General features: G+C 50.6%; 2 long non-coding RNA genes across 4 annotated transcripts in view; one reads left to right on the top strand and one right to left on the bottom strand.

Annotated features, from left to right (window-relative positions):
- Positions 1 to 16,473, bottom strand: part of LOC149915520 (uncharacterized) — a 27,731-nt gene extending 11,258 nt beyond the window's left edge. Inside the window, exons 1-2 of the long non-coding RNA XR_016472083.1 lie at positions 15,730 to 16,473; positions 15,234 to 15,302 (exon numbers count right to left, since the gene is read on the bottom strand). This is a non-coding gene — a long non-coding RNA (uncharacterized LOC149915520). The remainder of the gene's footprint in view (positions 1 to 15,233; positions 15,303 to 15,729) is intronic.
- On the top strand, positions 14,697 to 22,147 carry LOC116228517 (uncharacterized). 3 transcript variants are annotated; one of them, XR_004166786.2, is made up of 4 exons: positions 14,697 to 14,786; positions 15,339 to 15,471; positions 20,830 to 20,917; positions 21,915 to 22,147. It is a non-coding gene; the product is annotated as an uncharacterized LOC116228517 (long non-coding RNA). The 3 variants fall into 3 exon arrangements; XR_004166787.2 differs by lacking the exons at positions 20,830 to 20,917; positions 21,915 to 22,147 and adding an exon at positions 17,826 to 17,972; XR_016472082.1 differs by lacking the exons at positions 20,830 to 20,917; positions 21,915 to 22,147 and adding an exon at positions 17,415 to 17,741.

Below are 22,147 nucleotides of genomic sequence, written 5' to 3'. Positions count from 1 at the left end.
AAGTTTCTGAGAAGGGAATGTTGTGACTTCTTCCTACAGAGCAGCTAAACAGTAAAAAAGTTAACGATTGGAAGAGTCCTTATTTATTCTGATAAGTTATCATCAGTGTCACCGAGATGAACATTTAGGCAGAACAGCTCCCCTGCCCACACACGGTGTTTGCTTTTTAAAAGTATTGCAAATAGCTCAGTGGCTTTAAATAAATAAATAGCTAATGAGTCACACCAATAGGAATTTAATGTCAAGACGGAGGAAGTGCCTGCTGAGTGCCTAGCCTAGAAAGTTGGTTAGCACTTGTTAACCACCTCGGTGCCACTCCTGTTAGCAGCTCTCCAACAGGACCCAGGGGAGCAGGGCTCCCAGTCCGGGGGCTGGGGACATCAATGGGGAGGTGACAGGGAGCTGGAAGGTGACAGCATCCCTCTCCTTCATTCAGCTCACCTGATGGAGCTGTAAAGCTCCCCAGTTGCTCAGTACTCCAGGTCCCCTCTCATCACCCACACCGCCTGTATTGGGACTTCCCATGTACAGCAAGCTGGCTGCTGGGAGAGTGGGCTGAGCTCAGGCAGCCCTGACTTGCCAAAGAGCTGGGCCTGCTGCTGACCCCAGCTCATGCTGGCAAACCTGCTCCCATCACACGGCACAGGCTTTTTCTCATGGAAATCTCATCAGCAGAATAAGAGCATTTTTAATTTTTTTTTTTATTTATTTATTTTTATTTTTTTTTATTTTTTTTTTACAGTGCTGGTCAATCTGAAAGCCCAGACAGAGATCATTTAAATTGCTTCTCCATCCCCAGTGACCCCACAGTCTGTCCAACAACGACCCATTGAGGAGCCAAGGAGAGAAACTCCAGCTCAGCAGCCACACAGCTCCTCTCCCCGCTCCTTGCCCTGGGCACTGAGCAGCACAGGAGGGGTCAGCTGTAGGAAACCCAAGGTGCATGGGCAGGAAGGCACCGGAGCTCTGCACAGGACATCGAGGTGTGATGCTGAGCCCTGTGCATAGCAGCTGCCACAGGGGAGCACAGGGTGTTCAGACCCCAGTGCTCCCAGTGTGGGCATTGCCCAGCGCCTGGCGGTGGGGGAGGCGAAGAAGGAATGGAAAAATCATCACACACATTGCACAGATGGAAAGAGTTTACAGCCCTCCTCACTTCCTCATCCTCGTGGTGTAAATTATACGGACAGATGTACAATCTGGGACGTTGTCCAGATTTCCTATTTTTTATATATATTTCTTTCTTTTTTTTTTTTTTTCTTTTTTTTTTTAAGAAAGAGAGATGCTAAAACAACACTAGCTCTGCCATGTCTCGTCCTTGGCTCTCAGTGTTGGCTATAGGATGGAAGCAGCCAGCACTGCTGGCACGTGGGGAACGATCCAGATCAGCTCAGGGGCTGCCCGCGGCGCTGCTCGCTGCACTCTGGCACATGGGGACGTGGCACTGCCCAGGCAGGGTCTGTCTGTGCCCACTTGGCCTCTGTAGGCACAAAGCACCACGGGCACTGCTGCCAGTGCTGGGTTGACCGCACTCCCGCACCTGAATGGGAGCAGCTCTTTGGATATTTACTAGATTGCCAGGAACAAGAGGGAGGAGGTAGATGACAACATATTTCCAGTGCTTTGCTTTGCACAGCCATCCTGAAGGCAGCATGTGTGTGTCTGCAAAGGGCTCAGTGTGCCTCTCTGTGCTGCTTCCAAACAAGGATCAAGCACATTTTCCAAAGCATATTCTCCCCCGTCAAACGCTGCTCTCACTTTGGAGACTGTCCACGGCTTTGACACTCCTGTGGGTTTTCTACCCACATCCTTGTGCCAAAGATTCCTTGGCGGAGCAGCAGGTTATGCTTGGCTGCTGCTGGGGGGGGGGGGGAGGAGTGGAGCCGCTCACACCCTGATCTCAGGGACCCAGCCCTGCTGCCAGCAGGTGCCCAGGGACCCTGCATTGTGATGCCTATAGGGGTGACATCCTCCTGCTCCCTGCTGTCCCCCCCCGTGGACCCAGCCACAGACTGCACTGAGACGTGAGATTTCCCAGTGCGTTTCCTTTAGAAAACAGTCTGATTGCAGTGAAATACGCTTCTCTGTCTGAAAAGTTCTGACTTGCTTTAGGAAAGGATAAACAGTAATTAAGCAGTGAACTGGACATCATAGAAACGGGTGTGCCAGCAGCACCTCTGCAGGACAGAACTGACAGAAGCACACATGGCTCTTTCAGCTGCCATCCCATGGCTGCAAGGTCCTGGAGGACCCAAGGATGAGAGCAGGGGGAGGGACATGTGGGGCAGCATGAGGGCTGAGCACTGAGCACGCAGCCCAGGGAAAGCCTGACGCGTGCTGGGAACCAGGGGACAGCAGGTGACAGCCCAGGAGCTTCATGGACACACCACCTGGGCAGCAAGGAGTCACCCCAGGGACCTCTGTGGGCAATTACAGGGGATGAAGACTTTCTTTATGCCTTGCTACAGCGGGGAATCAGAGCTGTTAGTGGGAATTCCCAGGCCTAGTCCTGCTCGGCTTTGCTCTTAATGGGGATGGATTTTTATTCTAAACCACCAGAGAACCAGAAAGCAATAAAAATAATTTAAAAAAATTAAAAATCAGGCCACAGGTTGGCCTCCCATGCCCCACTGCAGCACGGCACTAAGCATTCCCACACACTGACCGCAATGTTCTCCGCTCTCCCTGGGACCTTACCCAGAACTGACTGTTCTGCTCTGCACCCAGGCTCCAGCAGAGCACAAACAAGTTGCTCCAGAGCAGAGAATGAAATCCGAGGCATTTGTGTGTGCTTTGTACTCTAAACAGGAACTGGCCTGCCACCTCAAACTCCATACCAAATCACAAGCAACAGAGCAGAAAACCAAATTATTCTCAGCTGTTACACTGCTTAATTTAATATTTCCAATGAGCTCCTTTTCCTTCTCTTCAAGAATGAAATGCATATTTGTGCTGTGTCACAAAACATTAGATTTTGTCAAGGCAATTCATTTTTCAATGGTAATTTGTAAGTGCGCACCATACCACACACGGTCTGGGGAATTTTATGGCTTCTTTCAGAGGGAAGGAAAATAAGGAGCACTCAAACTAGTGATGAGAGCATGGAAAATAAAAGTGAGGAGAGGTAACAATAACAGGCAGAGCATTCATCTCAGCCACGCAGCTCTCAGGAAGGAGAGCCCATGGAGCCAGCAGTGGCTGCGGGCTTTGGGTGCTCCAAGGCCAACTCTGCAAGCGTTGCCGATGGGCGCAGAGCAAGCTCCAGCTCTCTGCAGCGTTTCAAACACGGAATGTAATGGGGCATAAAACAGGCTAAATAGCCTCATCAGCTTGATAATAAAGCAAATAGAAGCCAGCCAGCTCCTGGGCTCGTTATCACAGGGAGAACTTTGTTGAAGACAGCGTTTAGGTGGGAAGTTCATCAGAGGAACTGCATGATGAGACAGCGTGCTCCTGTAATTACACCTGTGATTTGAGGCTTGAATTATGTCACCAGTGGGGGCAAGAGGGGACTCAATCTACTGTTTGTCATACTGTACTCACAGGCAGCCAATTAATTAAACTCATGCTGCAGAGACCTCCGTGACCAGACCCAAGGAAAAGAAAGGAATTCCCCACCCCAGTGCTGAACTCAGCTTCTCTAGCATTGGTTTGCTTTTCCACCTCTTTGCAGGCATCAGGCATGGAGTGCAGCAGGATGGGATGCAGCCTGCATGAGCTCTTCTCCAGTGATGCTGAGAACACTGGTAGCAGCCAGTGCTGGTGCTTGGTGCCAGGGTGGGATTTCCCCCAAAGCAGGCTGTCTAGAGGCTGCTTCCATTTCTGGTTGGGCCACCATAGCACCCACACCACACCGAGCCTCTGGGTCCCTCAGTCTTGCCTGCTTTCTCCCCAGTTGGCACTGCAACTCAGGGCAATGTGGCGTTTGTAGCGAGAGCTTTGTATAGAGCTATCAGACATCAGAGGGCATTTTCAGTTTATGCTCTGTGCCTTTGGAGGGCACTTTGTTAGTAGGGACAACAGGAGGGTTTTCCAGCTGGGGGTTTCTGTACTCCTGCCCCACAGACATCACAGGGGAGCAGTGATCCCACAGGTGCTTATTGCCTGATGAAGCACCAAAGAAAGATAGCGCTGCCATGCTCCTGTCCCAGAGGGCCATGGGATCCTTGTGCATCCCAGACCCCCCTGCTGGGTCCTCCCACGTGCCACCCCGCACAGCACCCAGTGCCCGCGGCGCTCCCTCTGCTCACCACCTGCACTTTGTGTTTGTGCTCTGCTGCGAGCTAATAGCAGGTATCCAGCCTGTCAGGGGCTGACATGTTGTGACACACCGCAGTGTGACAAGTCCTGAGTGATGCCACTAAACGGGATCCTGTTGCATCCGTGCCAGAAAGCACTGAGACTCTCCTGGTTGGTACCACCAGCCGTTCTCCTCCTCCAGCAGGAGATGGGCAGGGCAGCCCAGTGTTGGCACGCATCTAGGTGGCAGAACGCTGCCAGCTTTGTTCTGCACTGTTGGCTGCACGCTGCCCTGGGGAGCAGCGCAACACCCAGCAGCCCCACACACCCATCCCTGCTGGGTGCTGGGCTCCAATGGTGCAGGGAGCTGTTTGCTTCTTCAGTGCCCAACAAGCAAGCAAGAGAAGATTTATAGCGTATTTTAAGGTTAATCAGTAAAATCTTTCAGGCAACTAACTGTATAAGCTTCCATTCAAATCGCATGATTTATAACGCTGAGAAGAAGTGATTGGAAACAGCACAGAGAGTTGCAGGAGGTGGTGTTTGCTCAATGGGCACTGCTAAGCTGCACCCATGCTGAGCCACCAACATCCCCAACGTCCCTTTGCAAGCTGGGCTTTGTTCCCCACCATCCCTGCTGCCAGCTCACAAACCTGTGGACACAGTGCTTCAGCTTAACAAAGACAGCAACCAGCCTGTGGATGACCACAGCCAGTGCACTGACCACAGCCAACACATTGACCATGGCCAGGCAGAGTTAAACAATGATTCCAAGCAGAGAGAAAGCAATTATACAACATCTAGACATTCTGGGTGGCTCCTGAGCCACTGAGCTCTTTGGGAGCAGCCAGCGAGGGGACTGCAATAATCACAAATGGTGTTTATTTGCCTTACTTAAAAATATACGGATTTTCTCTCCAGTTCTGGGGAGGGGGAAAGGTTAATGAATTCCTTCAGAGCCAAGAGATCTTCAGGCCTCTCAGTGGAAACGAGGTCAGAAATCAATGCTGGAGGTGGAGAAGGGAGGCCACGTTGGAAAATAATGAAAAAGGGGGGGGAAAAAAATACATAAATAAAGAGGCAGGGAAAAATTATAAGCTAAACAAATGGCAGGGCAACATCGCTCAGCTCCCCACAAAGAATATTGAATTATTGTCTATAATTTGGGCTATCGAACCTAAATTAGGGCCTCCAGACTAAAAACCACTGCATTGTGCAGGGGTACATCAAGGGTCAAACGCTCCTTTGGTTTGCTCATTATTTGCTCTGATACTAGGCTGTCATTAGCAGCAGCAGCACTGAACAAAGCTACATTACAAAGGCAGTACACATCAATGGTGCTAATTAATTGGATTAATGGAAGGGCAGCACAAATTAGGTCTGGCTTGGATAATTTCAATGAAAACTGAATACCAATCCCCAAAGTCATTGGAATATGGATGAGGCAAATTGAGTTAAAATAGAGGAGACTGCTGCATTCATTAGCCCGCCCACCCTCTGAAGTAGTTGTTTAATATGCAAACTATTAATATGCAAATCAGCACAAATGAAAAAAGTGCATTTTTTTTTTTTTTTTTTTAATTCTCCTGAACACAGGCAGCTGCCTGACGTGAAAGAGCTGCGCGTTTCCATGCTGGCAGAGGATGGCATTGCAGAGAGGAGCTTTAATCTCAGAAATTCACATCTCGTAGGCTGCGCTGCCCTCGGCCCAGCAGCACACAGCCTAGGGCACGGAATAGGCTGAGATCAGCAAAAAAAAAAAAAAAAAAAAAAAATCAGCAGTCCTGCCCCAAACCAGGCTGCCAGGCTCAGGTTGCTCTGCACACAAGCTCTGTGAGCAGAGCACAAGCGAGGTGGGCTTGGGAGATGCTCAAACCCAACAGGTTGGCACCTTGTCCTGCCCCTAGGCCCAGGGCTGGGCCCGTGTTCCCATGTTTGAGGCATAGCCCTCAGCTCAGTGCCTCTCCTGGTTCCAAAGCACGGGTAACTGCTTTGCTTGCTAAGCGGAAAGGCAGCTTTCTCACTGGTTGTGATCCCTCTTGCAGGAGGAAGCCTTTCAACAGCAGAGAACTCTTCACCGATACAGAAACAAAGCAACATCCAACATCCAGACCAAAGCCCCTACATTTGGGCCAGAAACGTGAGAAAGAGCAAACCAAACCATTTATTGAAGCAAGGCAGCAAGCCTGCCCACCCCTGTAACCAAGGCACTCCATCTCTCCCAGGACCTTCAGATCCGCGTGGGTCTCAGGCAGAGCTCTGGTGCCCAGGCACTGCAGGAGCATCACAAGATCACACAAACGGTTCCTCCCGAGACCATAATCCGAATTGCCTTGGTCAGCATAAGAACAGCTGAGCGTGTGAAGATTAGCAATAATTCCCAACCCATTTCTGACTTCACGGTTCCAGCCCCGTAAATTACAGCTCTATTGTGGTGCTTTCCCAGCGCTGCTGCGGCGCCAATCACCACCCTCCGACAATTACACAGCAAGTGAAAAACTTCTTAGAAACTGTAATTACACCTAAGAACTGTTTCCCTCTTTGGCTTCCTTTGCCTAGCGGGTGACCCTTCAATGTTGTGACAAACGTGTTGTTTGGAATTATTTTTTCATTTCTAGCTGTTAACCAGACACGTCACCGCTTCAGCTTTCGGCATTTCGCGCTCTGATTTTTCTTCATAGTTAAATAAGATTATGCGTGTTATCTCACACCCAGCCCACCACGTGCCACTCGGGGCCCATGCAGGCAGATGCGGCGCTAGAGAAACTGAGGCACACTTGCAGAATCATGAAGGTTGGAAAAGACCTCTAAGATCATCCATTCCAACCATCCACCAATATTGCCCACTAGCCATGTCCCAGAGTACTACAGCCACCCTTTCCTTAAACACCCCCAGGGATGATGATCACACCCCTGCCTGGGCAGTCTGTGCCAGTGCCTGACCTCTCTTTCTGACAATGAATTCTTCCTAATATTCCATCCTTTGACTTAATTGAGATTCCCACCTCCAGGAAAGCAGCTCCTTCTTCCCTGCAGGAATGAGCCTTTTGCAGCCTAAGCACCCCTTGTCAGAGTAATGTCAGCAGGACAGGGACAGCACTCTTTGTTCCTTTTTGACCTGTTACTTTTACACCTTTCCGTTCTTCTGCAGGTTCCTACACTGCTCACCACTTGGTTTTGAGTGCCTCATCACTGCAGAATACTTGTAAGCCCTTCGCACACAATTAAGCCATTAAATGTCACAAGAGATGAGGGTTGCTCCTCTCTTCCAGGACATCACTGAGTCCAACAGACCACACCATCAGTCCTGAGACATTTGGATGTGTGTGAAAGCAGCCCACTAGGAAGTAAACATCTTAGTTTGACCCAACCACAGCACTGCACTGATTTGCTCGGTGCTCCATCCCACCACAGGATGGGCATGGGGCGAACGCAGGGGTTCCTTAATGCCACTTTGCAGGAGCACAATCCGCCTTTCCTAACAAAAGTCAGATCAGCTCCTCAGCAGAACAAGCCTGGAGCACGGCAGCTATTTTCTTGGTGATTTCATTGGGTTTGTTTTTCTGTGCATAAGGCGATGTTCCTGTGATCCCTCCAAGACCTGGCAGAGCCTGCGCGCTCTTGTCACCCTGTAACAGCTTCCTGGATTAATGATTCTGCAAAGGGCTAATTCTTAAGAGGGCAATGTCTTTTGCAGGCTGGTATTGATCTTTGTCAGCTTCCCCTTGAAAGAAAGAAAATATTGGCTTATTTACAAAAGGCAGCTTTTTGCTCCTGGCAAGTCAGCCTCAAGATTCACGGCTCCTCGTGTCCCTCAGAAATTGGATAGGCTGAGGGGGGCTCCTGCAGTGTCAAAATCAAAGTCCTCAAAGTTCACAAAACTGCAGACTTGGAAGGCAAGAGAGGGTGGGGACTTCCGCCAAGCCAATGGGCAGAGGGTCCCACACTGCAGATCAAAGCCCATCATAGGGCTGAGCTGGGAAAAGGAGCTGTGCAGAGGGCAGACCCCGTGTCATGCCTGAAATGCTGCAGTTGAGCTCTGGTTTGTGTTCCACAGCAGAAGATGATAGAGGTTTTCAACAGTATGTATGGGATAGATTTTATATGTATATGTTGATATTTGTGTAAGAGCAATGTAAAAATATAAAAAACATTACACATGTTGAAAACAACATTCAAACTGAAAAACAATCTAAATTCTGGGAGAAAAAAATAGGAAAACACAAAGAGAGACTCTTTGATAAGCAGCATTATACTGAAATGGAAGCATTCCCACCAACCATTTTCCCTTCAGAAGATGGCCCTTGCAGCAGCAGGACACAGCCAGGCAGCTCTGGTTCCTCCCTGCAGAGGGTCCCGCGGTCACTGAGCAGCACAGGAGGTATACACAGAGAGCCCTGAGCTCTCTCTGCCTCCTCAGAACAGAACCCAAAATATCTGCACAGCAACAACCAAAGGCACAGGGCTGATTTGCAAAGCCATCCCAGAATAGCGCAAATCTGTGTGCATCTGTGCATATGTATAGATACGTACACACACAAATAGAGAAGGAGGCGTTTTCGGCTCAGATAAAGGAGGAAACATGAACTACAGTGCTAAAAAGAGGCAGGAGGATGCATGGCTACAGAGCACTGCCTGGGGTGCACCCAATGCCTGGTGCACTCACTGCACGCCCTATAGCTGCCCCATGCCTCCTGTGGGCACTGTGGCACTCAGCACAGCAGGCACAGGGCTGGGCTGCAAATTCCCCATTGGATGTTTATGGCCAAGCTTGGGGCAGCACCACCAAACACCGCATTGCCAGGCCTTGGTGCTCTCCCCATCTGAGGATGCACACCTGAGTGCCTGCCGGGCTGTGCATAGGTCGGCGGTTCTGCACACCCTGAGCCCCCGCTGTGCAATATTACACACAGAATACAAATAAACAAAAAGACGAAAAAGCTCTTCCACCCACCAACTCCTGCTGTGCAGAAGGTGCCAAATCAGATTACAGCGCACAGTTGCCACATTATCCTGTCTCGACTTCACTAACGCTCATTAAGCTTCTAAAATCCTTTTTATGGTGTTTATAACACCTCCAGAGGAGTTTACTGTGTAAATATTATTCTACCATTAAATCCTGCAACAAGGCAACCGTCAACAAGTGGAATTTGTAATGGGCCTGCCGAGAGGGCTCTGCTTGCAGGCTGCAAAGCCTGTGAAGTGAGGCCAACGAAAGCAGCCAAGAACACAGTACGGAGTGATAAAGCACTTCATTTTGATGCTTTAAATCTCCTACCACTTGGGCCTGCTTAATGTAACAGGCCCACTGAGACGTTAGATTTGGGCCTGGAGTCAAATAAGCTACGGGGAGCCACTTACTGAAAGCAGCCTTCCACGTAGCGGAGCATTAGCAGTTTAACCCAGCTAATCTGGCACGGCGGTGTGGGAGGGGGTGTGAGGGGGGGGTTACCCCAAAATGGGGCCAAGCCCAGCTCCCAGCATGGGGCAGTGTGGATGCATGGGGCAATGGGACCACGGAACCATGGCACAGAGCTCCCTGCTCAGCCCACTGCAAACAAAGGCAGGCAGAAGGAGATGGGCGCGTGGAAAAGAGAGAGCAGAAAGAGGGGAAGGGGGGGGGGAGGGGGTCAGGAAGTGGAGGGGAGGGAAGGAGACTCCCTGAAGATCCCGCGGAGTTGGCGAGTGTCAAAATATCAACAGCTGTTCCCAGAGCACAAAATAAACACATTGGAAACGCACGCACTCTGCAGAGCCGCGCTGCCCGCGCCAAGAGCCGCTCTGTTCCCCCGCCAGCCCCGGCACCCGGCTCTGCTGGATGGCAGCTCTCGGGGTGTGCCAGCCCTGCTCACTGCCAGGCAGCACCCGGCCAGCCAGACACAGCACCACCGCCCTCTGCTCCAGTGATGGAAAATGAACCCGGAAAGAAGCGTAGGGCGATCGATAATGAAAACGCTGAGCACATCGCCGATGCCCAATTGAAATATTTCAAGTCGTTGCACCCCTTTCTTAAAGCCTCCCATCCCAGAACAAAGGCAAAATCCCAAATCTGCCCTTAACTGTTAAACACCGCTTTGAAATGAAAAATCTCATCTTGAAATAAGGAATCTGATGCATTGTGAGGTTTTGGGAAATGAAGAGCCTTCCTTCTTTTTGGGGCCAAAGCAGCAGTCAAGCTCAAGCTCCGGTTCAGCAGCCCCCCTGCCCTGACCCTTGGGGCTGTGCCAGGCAGCATTGGGGTATCTCAGCACAGCACGGTACGGTACAGCACGGCCCCGCAGCTTGGCAACCTGCACTAGCGCAAGAAAGAAGATGACCAAGTTTGGAAATGTTGCTAAATAATTTCTACCAGATGTGTTTCCTTGTTCCTTTGTCAGTGCCTGCACCCACAAACGGGGCTCCTCAGGTTCAGGGGCTGCTCTCCCCCCACACAGAGCCAGGCAGCACCACAGCAGCTGGGAGCCCATAGAGGGTCCATTCCGTGAACTTCGCATCTCACAAAGCCATTTGGAAGAGCAGAAACAAACACTGCGAAGCGCCTGTGAAGGAATACGCTGGAAAGCATTGCTGCAGCTTAGCTAAAATGGTTGGGGCTTGACAAAAGCGCTTGGAGTTTATTTTGATTTTGACTTCCAGCAAAATGATCTACCGTGTAAAAATAATACAGAAGACAACAGTTGTGATGCAAAACACAATGCAATATGATAAATAATGAAAATATTGAAATACAAGCTGTTTGCAAATTAAAAATTGAAACAACTTGATACGAGAATGTCACAGAGGGTGTCACAGCGTGCTGAGTGCTTTTCCAGCCTCCCCCCCCAAAACAAAACCCTGCTGCACAGCTCCAGCACTGGGCTGCTGGCACACAGCTTGGCAGCTGCTGGCACCGGAGCACAGTGCACCCTCTGCCCCATGGTGTGCCCCCAGCTCTGTGGTGATGGCAAACACACAGATGTGCAAAGGAGCAGCCATTGCCATGGCAATACAACACAACAGGCAGTGGGTGGGGGACCAGGATGGAACAGGGCAGGGCCCCCCATCCTGCAGGGTTGGATCCTGCGCTGCCCCAAGCCCCACAGGGCACAACCCTCTTCCAAAGCCATGTTCAGACACAATAGGACGATGGTAGCATCAGGAAAGGAGGGAAAAATATCTCCTCATGCCTCTCCTAGGAAATCACAGCTCAATAACTCCCCCCGAAGATGCATATTTTAGCAGCGTTGTCATCCACATATTTATCTTCTCAGTAAGCCCCGAGAAAAGGCCAACACTGTGCACACGCGAGAGCTGCAGCTGGTGCTGCTTCCTGCATGAGGCCACAGCTGTGGGGAGGGCTGAAGGACTGGAGGGGTCTGCCCTGGGCAGGAGCCACCACAGTAGGTCACCCCACTCACACACAGCCTACCTGTGTCAGAGGTGATGGAGCAGTGCTGCAAAACACACTGGTGTTCACAAGGTTTTGTGGCATAGCACAGCACATAGCATGGCATGAACACTGATATCAAACGAGGGAACTCCAGGGAGTCACCAAAGGGGCTCTTTTCCAAAATGAGGTCTAGAGGAATCATAGAATCACAAAGGTTGGAAAAGAGATCACCCAGTCCAACCATCCACCTACCACCAATATTGCTAAAGTACTACAAACACGCTTTCCTTAAAAACCTCTAGGGATGGTGACCCCACCACTCCCTGGGCAGCCTGTACCAGCCCCTGACCACTCTTTCTGAGAAGACATTCTTCCTGAATGGGCTCGAGACTTTCTTCAAAAATGGGCATGGAGCTGCAGCTGTGCAGACGGGGTTTGGCAGAACAGGAGGACTGATCTGAGTGCCAGTGCCTGCGTTCCTTTGGACTGCTTGGAAATACATGGTCCGTCCATGGCGACAAGTAACACTGCAACAGCTCCTACGCAATAAATGCTTTACATGATAGTGCAACAAGAGGCCAACTGCAAATGCCCTATCTCCTGATGAGCAAAGACACAATTCCTGGTAAAGATGGATGGTGGCCCTGCACTGCCTTCCCAGCAGTACCCACTGGACATAGGGCCAGCCCCACAGCACAGCTCCCTGCTTCCATACCCTGAGCCACAGCAGTCACTCTCATAACCCAAAGCAGACAGCAGCAGTGGGCAGGATGAGGAGCACTGCTGTGCTGCTACAACATGCTGAAGGATGCACTTGTGCACCACACAGAGCCCAAAACACCCCAACCTGAGCTGCCAGCGTGTGAGAAAACAACCAGGGTGCTGAGGGCACTGCTGCACGTACAGAATGCTAATTAGAGGGTTTCCATCAAAAGACAGGCTGGGTAAGGTTCCCAATTATCCAGACAGGGATACAGATTTTAATGGGCACCAGCACTCCCAACAAAGGTCTGCGTGCTGCTCCTGACACAATCCCATTCAGGCAGCTTTTGTGAGCCTGTGAGGGAGCGGTGCTGGGAACACCACCATCGCTCCAGGCAGAGGACAGGGCTGGAGCAGCTCTGCTTACAAGGAAAGATCACACCTAGCTCACAGCAGCAAGAAGTTTCACCCTGTCTGATCCCACCCACCACAGTGCTGCCCTTCGGAACCCGCTGCTGCGTTCCTTCTGCAGCGCTGCAAACGCATGCTCAGAGACCTGTCGTTTGCACAGAGAAAGCCACACTCCCACTCACTCAGCTCTCACCGAGGGCACCCTCACCAGCAACGCCTGCACCCGCTGGTGCCAGCAGCACCGTGCCATGGCCGCCCGCAGCCGCCACACGCCGTGACTCAGGCAGCAGGAATGTGGGAGCTCAGCCCCATGCGGCGCTGAAAGCCTTTTAATTCCAGCCTGGTGATGAATGGGTAAGGCCTGAAATGAAATGTTCGGAGGCTCAGTGTACCAGGCCTCCCGCTTGTAATTATTTTTGTACAGAATATGTCAAGTGTCGTGCTTCACAAGAACTCGTTTAGCATGCAAACATTTTGTGATTAAGTGAGGCTTACTTAATTAAGCACTTTGTAATGACTCTTAAACCAAAGAGTAGTGGATTAGTGCGTCCTATTTGTGTCTATCATGTTAAAGGCGCGGTAATAACAGGTTGCTGCAGACAATTAGGGTTAGAATACAGAGTGGATGGAGGGAGAACCAGCAGGCTTCCAGAGCCCCACCACTCGCTCATGCCCTGATTTAAAGCCACCTCAGCACAGACAAAGCAAATGCGTTCCCTGCATGTGCTACTGAGCTGCAGTGCTTTGCACTGCTGAGTGCCACGTATCAGGTTGTTCCGAGGGGCCCACAGCAAGCAGGAGGCTGGGTGGGGTGGGCATTATCCCAGGATATGGCCCCCACCCCAGCCAAGACCACAGGTATGAAATTGCCACAACAGCAGCCTGCTGGTGATTTGCTCATGGTTCCAAACCACCATGTTTGCATGCCGATATTGATGACAGAGTGGCACAGCCCATGCCCGCAGTGCTTTTAGGGCACAGCCTGGGTGAGGGTCTTCTCCACGCCAGGAAGAGAGCACAGTGGGTGTGGGTCTGTGCCCTGAGCTCACCAACCACCCACATTAGCTGCTGTCACCACAATGGCACTTCTAAGCCAAGGAGGACACGCACAGCTGCGTGACTATGGAATCATCTGAGTAGGAAGGGACACACCTAGTCCAACTCCTTTCAACACACGGGGACATCCACAGCTCCATCAGGTGCTCAGAGCCCCATCCCCTCACCTTGGGTGTCTCCAAGGGCAGGGCTCAGCCCTCGATGCTGGTGAGGCTGCCATCAAGCCCGTCTCCTGACATGGTTTATCTCAGCAATTCTTGGTCACCCTACACCACTCAATCAAATAACAGCTTGCCGTGTCCCTCTCCCTTCAGGGCATCTATCAGGCCCAGAGTTTACCTGATGCTATCACAGTACATCCTGAGCAAGGCACTGCTTGTTGCTTCAGCTCCTGGCCACAGAAGGTGCAAGCCACCTCCTGCGGTCATTTGTGACGTCTCAGAGGCACTCCAGGTCACATTCGAGAACCGATGGGCTAAAAGACGAACACCCGGAGATCCTCCGGAGCCCACGGCGGCGGCGCTGCCCCTGCAGGCGAGGACGGCACAGAGCGGCAGCTGCGGGCGCTGCTCTCCGCCGCAGCCCGGAGCCCTTTGTCTCACCGCGGCCGGGAGCACAAAGGCGCTGCCGAACCCGACCCGGGCTCTGGAGGGCGTGCGGTCCCCGCGGCCCGGCCCGGCTCTGGGACCCGGCCAAAGGCAGCACCTGCAACGTCTCCTCGCTCCCTTCCTGTGTGCTCGTGCAGAAATACCGATGTGCTGATGGTACAGCCGGAGGGCTGGGGGAGAGGGAGGCTGTTTGCTATGGTAACGGTCCGACAGCGAGCCGGGAGCTGCAGCGTGTTCGGGAAGCAATGCTCAGCCCCTCCTGTTCCCAGCCCCGGGGTGATGCGTTTGTCACAGGTGCTGCCACCACCCCGTACATCACAAATTATCTCATTACTCCCCACCAACTAATTCATTTAAAGGAATAAAGCAAGCAGCACATCAATCCAGCAAGTACAGTGAAGGTGAGAGGCAGAGCTCCAGCTCCATACATAGCACATACCAGGAGCAGTGTTCTAAAAGTACCAGGCATAGGGCAGCATGGAGCACTCCGAGGACTGCAGAGGCTGAGCAACACTGCTCCCATTGCACACAGTAAGCACCGGGCCAAAAGTGCCCGGGGCTGCACTGAGGCAGGGATGGAGGTGGTAATTCCTGCAGTTCCTGCTTGGCTTGCTGCAGGAGGTGGGAGACACGGCCAAGGGGAGAAATTAAGGTGCACGGAGAAGCACTCAGCCAAGCCCTGTGCCTCACTCCCTTACTAACAGTGCCATTAAACCCCACACTAATCCAGTGGGTTCTGCTCCTTTGTTCACTTTTGAAAGTAGAAAAGCTGAGACAGTACTAATCCCAGAAAATCTTTCCCTTCAAATCAAGAAAGAATTCTGAGTTTAACAAATAAACATACTTACCTTCATCTGCATGGGCTTACAGAGCTCCAAGCCAGTGGTTGTGTGCATTAGGGCCAATTCTTCTCTGTCCTGAAAAACATGAAACTCCTATCATCTTCCCTGCAGTAAAACAGTGCTACAAGCAAGCAGTGCCCTCAGAGCAGAAGGCAACAGTGCAGCAATGTTAAGGCTCAGAGCTTTGATACCACTCACCCCCTTGCCCCCAGCTCCTGATTTTCAAATGCTCAGAAGACAACAGGTAATAAATCTGGATATTTTACACTTTTTCATTTCCTCTTACCTCACATTTAATGAGATTTCTCCCTTAACAAAGGTACTATTGAAACTGACTCTTAAACAAGGCCAGACAGGGGCTGGAGCACGCTGGGGATGGGCAGGGGAGGAGGGCTGTAAAGGACTGGGGAGGAAAAGGGACCTCAGGAAGCAAGTAGCTTGGCTTTAGTTCAAGATTTGAGGGAAGGCTTAAAAGGGATCTTATTTTATCTCAAGCACATACCCAGCCTGGAAATCATCTCCTCCTTGGCATTACATGGGGCTGAGCCTGGTCTTACAGAGCCCCAAGCACAGGAGATTTACTGCTGCAGTACCCTCAGCTCCTTCAGCACAGGTGAAATTTATACTGCTAAGAGGGACACCAGCTGAATGCCCTTGCAAACATCAGCAGGGGATAAACAGTGGGACTGCCATTAGCATAGCTCAATCACTATTAATTTACATTGGATCCCCCCTGAGCTCAGGAAGGAGAGAGGCTGTGCAGCATAGGGCTGGTAGCATAAGGATGCTACTGGGAGGGAAAGGGGGATAATGGTTTAGTCCTGTACTGTGTATGGGGGAGAGAGATTGCTCATTCCAAACTTAAACCATCCTTGAACACAATGCAAACCCAGCAGCTTTAACTGGGAACTCCTCAACTTGCACTGCAGCTCTGAACTTGGAAAAGCCAAAACATTCTGCAAAACCTCCAGCTCTGTGAGATTTTCCAAGCCCTCAATGCCTTATGTTTTAGTAGCTGTTGAATTTCAGAAGTTCAGTGTTGCAACTGAAGGCGATTAACGAGCAAAGGGAGGGAGGGGATCAAAGCTTCCACTCTTGTGAGCACTCTCAGAGGAGGTTGCAGGTGGAAGTGGTGCTTCTCAAGCCGGCTGTGATCGCACTGCTCTGTTGGATGCTGAGGCGATGGCTCAGCTCTGCTTGCACTCCCCGCTCTCCTTTTGTTCCCATTATCATTCTATTGGTACAACTCCTTTTGTTTCTCACAATGTTAAAAAGACATAATTAATTAATTGGGATATTTGAGCCTGCTTTCTTGCCCATCGTACAGAAAGGGGCTGGCTTTGCGCTCTGTCCCATCCCCACGCTGGGTGCTTGTGCCATGGGAGTGATGCTGAGTACTGGGAACCAGAGAGCATCCCATGCCTGAAGGCACTGCTCCGTAGGGCAGGGAAAAGCCAGCAAACTGAAATGCCAACGCACCCAAAGGGGAAGAGCAAAGGCCAAACACAACTATGGGAAGGAGCTCTGGTGGCAGAGGCCATCAGCGCAAGTGCAGCGCGGTGCCGACATCTGCTTGCTGCGACGCGGAGCTCCAGCCTGCGAGGCCTGGAAAAATGCAGCACTGTTTTAGTAACTCCAGGCAGTTGGCAGTTTTACTTTAAATTGCAGCGTTAATCAGAAACACATTGTCCATATTGTCAACACTTCGTTTAACCACTTCTATAAATTCGGTATTAGCGTTAAAAAGATTCTGATTTGACGGATGAAATAGTCATCCTCCTGCAAGCCAAACCCAATAAAAGAGCGCTAATAACTTAAGGAAATGAGGCAGAAGATACTTGACAGAGGCACAAATGGGTGAGATTTCCCTTCTTTTGTATCTGCTTATGAAGGAGCTGGCGGAGCCAGAACCATGCGTGGCAGAGCGCTGCTGGGCCCAGCTTTGGGCACCAACATGGCACTGGGGATGGGTTGGTGTGAGAACATCCTCTGCGTGTTTTCCTGGTGAGGGTGGCACATGCTGTCACTGGACCTGCAGCTTTTGGGGTCTTTTGGCTGTGTGCCCCATGCACATCCCCAAGTGGGGTGAGCTCGCGGTGCGCCGACCCACATCTCCTCCACCTCCCCCTATCAGTGCAGCCTTCTAAAAACACTTTTTTTTTTTTTTTTCCTTTTTTTGTGAGCCAGGTCCCGGATTCCAAATCTAATTGCATGAAACGAGTGGCTTTCAGCACTTCTCATCCTACACAAATAGTTTCCATTTTGATTCCCAATCTTCTTGACAAAGTATTTGAAAGTTGTTGTTTTTACTGCAATATGAGTATTAGAAAAAATAGCTCCAGTCAGTGAACTTGGAAGTCATGGAATAATAATCCAACAACACAAGCCTTCTTGGAAAACTCTTCTGAGAATAACAGTGCCCTTGGGCATGTCTAGAGCCTTGTTTATTAAAACAATATAATTTAAGAATTAATGCATTTATAAAGCAGGACTTATTACATAAGAATATTGTGCTTCTTTCATCGTTACAAAGGATCTAGTTACTAAATGAATGTAACCCATTTTAGAGGTTTTTCTCTTAATCTTATTTGGATTTAGGTAGCTGTTTTTGAGAAAAATATGGAAGACGGGAGAAAAAAAAAAGGAAACCTTTCCACAAATACTCATGTCAGCCAAACTCTTCACGGGTTCTGCTTCTAAAACTGAAGAATGCAAGAAGAGATCAGAATTAGGGGAAATAAATCACATTCCCAGAAAGCTCTCTATTTGTGTTGGAACAGAGTGTGTCCGAGGGAGAAGGGAGATATTGGGGGACTGAGAGTGTTGGGAAGCACTGAAAGCAAATCAAGGTTCCAGTTCTGCAAATAGTTATGCAAGTGGCTAATGGACGTGCTGGCTGTGCTGCCCGGTCACTGGTGGTCTGCACGCACCAAGGGCTGAGCACAGACTGGCACAGGGACACGGCGGGGTATGGGGACACTGCTGGGTGCCGTGCTGATGCCACTGCTGCTGATGCTTGTATCGATGCCAATGCAATGCCAGCTCCCCAGCCCTGGGCTCAGCTTCCTGAAGACCAGGTCCATGCTTCTCAGTGGCTCCTGGCAGGTGGCAGTGGAAGCCACTCCTCCATGGGTACGGCCCTGCACTGCCCCATCCATCCACCAGCAGCCCCACGGTGGGCACGAAGAGGGGCTCATCTCAAAGTCGCTTTTGGTTGGGAAAAGTCTGAGTTTCATAAGCCCTTTTCAGTGTGAATTTTTTGAAACTTTTCAAAGTGATATCACTTTGAGGTTTTCCACTGCTTCAGAATTTCTTCCAATTAATGGGAAAAACATTAATGTCCATTTAGGAAAATAACTTTTCCACTACTGACAAACTTCTCCAGCTATGCCTTATGCAGCAGAAGTCGTTCCAGGGGCACTTTGCCCCAAACAACCAGCTATCTTATTTATGCTAATTTTGCTTTTAATAATCCTGGTTGTTTTTCAGTCTCCAGTACCTTCCATCAGACTCTGGGACAGTTAGCAGACATATAAATAGGATGTGCTTTAATAGGGCTGTAAATGAAATTGATGGTTGCTGTAATTGAAAGCGTTCAGGTCAGGGGATTGTTTCTCAAACACTTGTGTCTGTTCTTATTTGGAGATTTCACCATTTTGAAAAATTCCTCCCCTTTCAGTTTTTGGGGTCTGGGAATTTCTGTGATCAGCACTGAGAAACTGAGCAGTGTTCTGGTACCCTGCACCTGCTTCTCTTTCATGTGCTGCTGTTCTGCACCCTCAGTTCAATAAACCATCCCTTTCCACAGCACAGAACTCAGTGTATGTGCTGTTGTCCCCAGGCCGTACCTCCCAGGGCTGATATTACAAGCTAGGTTTCTACCTCATAAATTCCCTTTCTTCCCTCCCTTATATATCTGCATCATGCATAATCCAGAATTATCCTTTAATACAACTGGATAAAGCACCTGGGTGAAAACATGCGAACAGCCAAAACAGAATGGGGGGATTGCACTGGCAGCAGCCAACAGATCAAGTGGGAGCAGTCAGAGCCCTCACAGTCCTGTGAGCACCTGAGTGTGGGCATGGGAGAACCAGCTGGGGGGGTTTGGGGGACAGCACAGAGTTTTGGCCATGCCCACAGTCCTAAGAGTGGGGAGATTGAGGTTGGATGTGAGGAAGCAATTCATCACTCAGAGGGCAGTGAGGCCCTGGCAGTGCTGCCCAGAGCTGTGCTGCCCCATCCCTGGAGGTGCCCGAGGCCATGGATGGGCCCTGGGCAGCCGGAGCTGGGGGCAGCCAGCACGCAGCAGGGCTGGGGGATCTGTAAGGCTCCCTCCAACCTCAGCCATTCTGTGATCCCATAATTCTATGATTGTGCCTCATTAAATATTTCATATTTGCTAAAAACTCCGAATTTCAGACAGTTTTAAGGCACAACTTCCTCAATTCCAAATATTTTCTTAAGGATCATTTTCAGCACGAGTTCCATCCACGTTTCAAGCCGGTTTGAATTTCCAAGTTACAAGCTCCGCTGTTATCATTACCATTCAATACGGCCATTCGTTACCAGGAAGGCAGTGTGGTGACTCCATCACTGGGAGCCACCAGCCCTGGGCTGTGCACGGACACAGGGGATGTGATGCCCACCGTCATCAGTGCCATGGGGCTGTGGCCAGGTGAGCAGTGGGGATTTGTCAGCAACAGAGTGATAACAGCAGCAATAGTGCACAGCCACCAGGGCTGATGCGTATCTGGCACAGGGCTGAGCGCAGCCCCAGTCGCTGGGAAGCTTTGAGCTTCGGAGCCTCGGAGCCTGAAGGAAATAAAGCCCTTGGTAAAATAAGCGGATCAGATAAGCTGGGAGAAAAATGGAATCGTGCAAAGTAAAAATACCTAATCTAGCTGTTTTTGACCGCATACAAAAAGCAAGAGCTGATCCTAAAAGATACTCGCTGAGTGCGTGTTTGCCAGCTCACAGCTCTCTATCTTACTTTTAAGAACATGGAGATCTGAGCCGGGGCCAACGCATCGCACTGTGCACTGCTCCTAACCAGCATTTAAAGACCTGGAAGCATTTCAGCTGAGGAAACGCTAAGATTGTATTTTGTGACATTTTAGAGACAATGATCCGTTGGTCCAAATGAATAAATAGTGTTTTAGAGCGTTGGGTCCGTAATGCAAGCACTGGTGTGCAGGGAGCTGCTGGAATGCATGCCTCACAATGGGCACTGCTGCACTCCAGTGGGTTCCCAGCTCAACTGAAGAAAAGAATTGGGTTCACATCACCCTCCCTTAAAAAAAGACTGGCACATTTCTGCTTTATCAAACCCCATTTGCAAAAGACGAAGGCTAAATGATCTGAAAAGGTTATTTTGAAGCAGGGTCACCCTCGCTGCCACAGGTCTAATAAAACAAAACTATAGCCAAATTAGAAACATATTTCATCTAATAGGGGAAAATATAATTGGTGAATCTGTCTGGTGTTTGACCTACAGTATTTATGCTAAATGAAAGTTTAAATATATCACAATGCAGCCTGAGCAAGAAAAGCTGCATTCACTATATCTTCTGTGGTTTGATCCCTTTCCCTTAACCCTTAGCTTCTCACGAAAGCCAACATCAGCATTGCACAGATGCTATGAAGCAAGAGCGATGGCCAAGATCTGCAGAAGTGATGAGTGATTCTGGGTAAGTGCCCGAGGGACCTGGGGAGGGCTGAGGAAGTGCTGTCAGACCTCAGGGCAAACAGGGGACACTGTGCTCTGCTGCTCCCAACGCTGCAGGCTGGGGTTGGGGTACGGGCACTAAACCCCACTCCTGGCACTGTCCTCGTGGGCATGGGGTGATGCAGGTATGACCTGGATGCAATGAAGATATGAATCCTGTCAGAGCTTCCAGCTCCTCCCCAGCCCCGGTAATTTATGCTCTCCATAAAAGCAAGAGGATCCCCGAGCAAAAGTGATGGATGAAGGAGATTATTACCAAGGATATCATTTTAAGAGAGTCTGTCTATGGGTTCCTCACAGTTACATAACATTTCATAAATTCCATAACAGATTGCTCCCTGCTCATTAACCTGGCAGCCTCCGGCCCCACTGTGGGGTGCCCATGCCTTGAGTTCTGGGGGGCAGAGCAGGGCCATGCCAGGTACCCAATCACTGCCATGGCACACACATGGCTGGGCCCCACAGCTAGGGATGGCACCAGAACAATGCTCATCCACCCTTACCACTGCAGAGAGAAGGATTTCTGGTATGGTTTTTGGCACTGCAGTGGAAGCAAGCACAGTTTATCCAGGTCTAGACATCAGCTGCACAAACAGTGCTCAGTGTCAGCACAGCAGGTCTGCGCCCCGTGTCTGCAGTGGGAGGGGAGGCCACGCTCAGCCCCATGCACCTGGCTGTGCCCCATGGCTCAGCACCCAGCAGTTACAGGCACCCAGCTTGCACAGGGCCGTGCTCACAGCACCTCTGCCCTCTGTTGCAGTGCTGCTGCCCCAGCAGTCAGGTTTTCCCCTGTGCCAGGAGCAGCGTGGGGCAGAGCAGAGGAAGCCTTGGCAGGGCTGCTTGGTGCTCCCTCTGACAAGGGACACATGCCAGTCCCTGTGTTCCCCAGTACTCATGTGTCTCAGCAAAATTCATGCACGCTCAGCCAAAGTTATGCAGCTATGATTCATCCCTTGCAGGAGTTTGGGCTGAAAGCAAAGATCCCGACAACCAAGCAATCCTTTAACCTCCAAACAGGAGGCAGAGGGATGCACGGAGCCTTCTGCTGATGCACTCAGGGCAGTCATCATGCACAGGCAGGACAGGCTCTGCCCAACCAGGCACTACTTTCCTTCCTGGAGATGCATAAAAATCCCACAGAGAGCAGCAGAGCCACGACAAGGAGTTGAGAAGATGGACTTAGAATGGGGAG

This window comes from Phasianus colchicus, chromosome 18, assembly GCF_987193195.1.
Source record: "Phasianus colchicus chromosome 18, bPhaCol1.hap1.1, whole genome shotgun sequence".
Lineage (NCBI taxonomy): Eukaryota > Metazoa > Chordata > Aves > Galliformes > Phasianidae > Phasianus > Phasianus colchicus.
The sequence above is the reverse complement of the archived record's forward strand: the minus strand, read 5'-3'. Positions and strand labels throughout refer to the sequence as shown.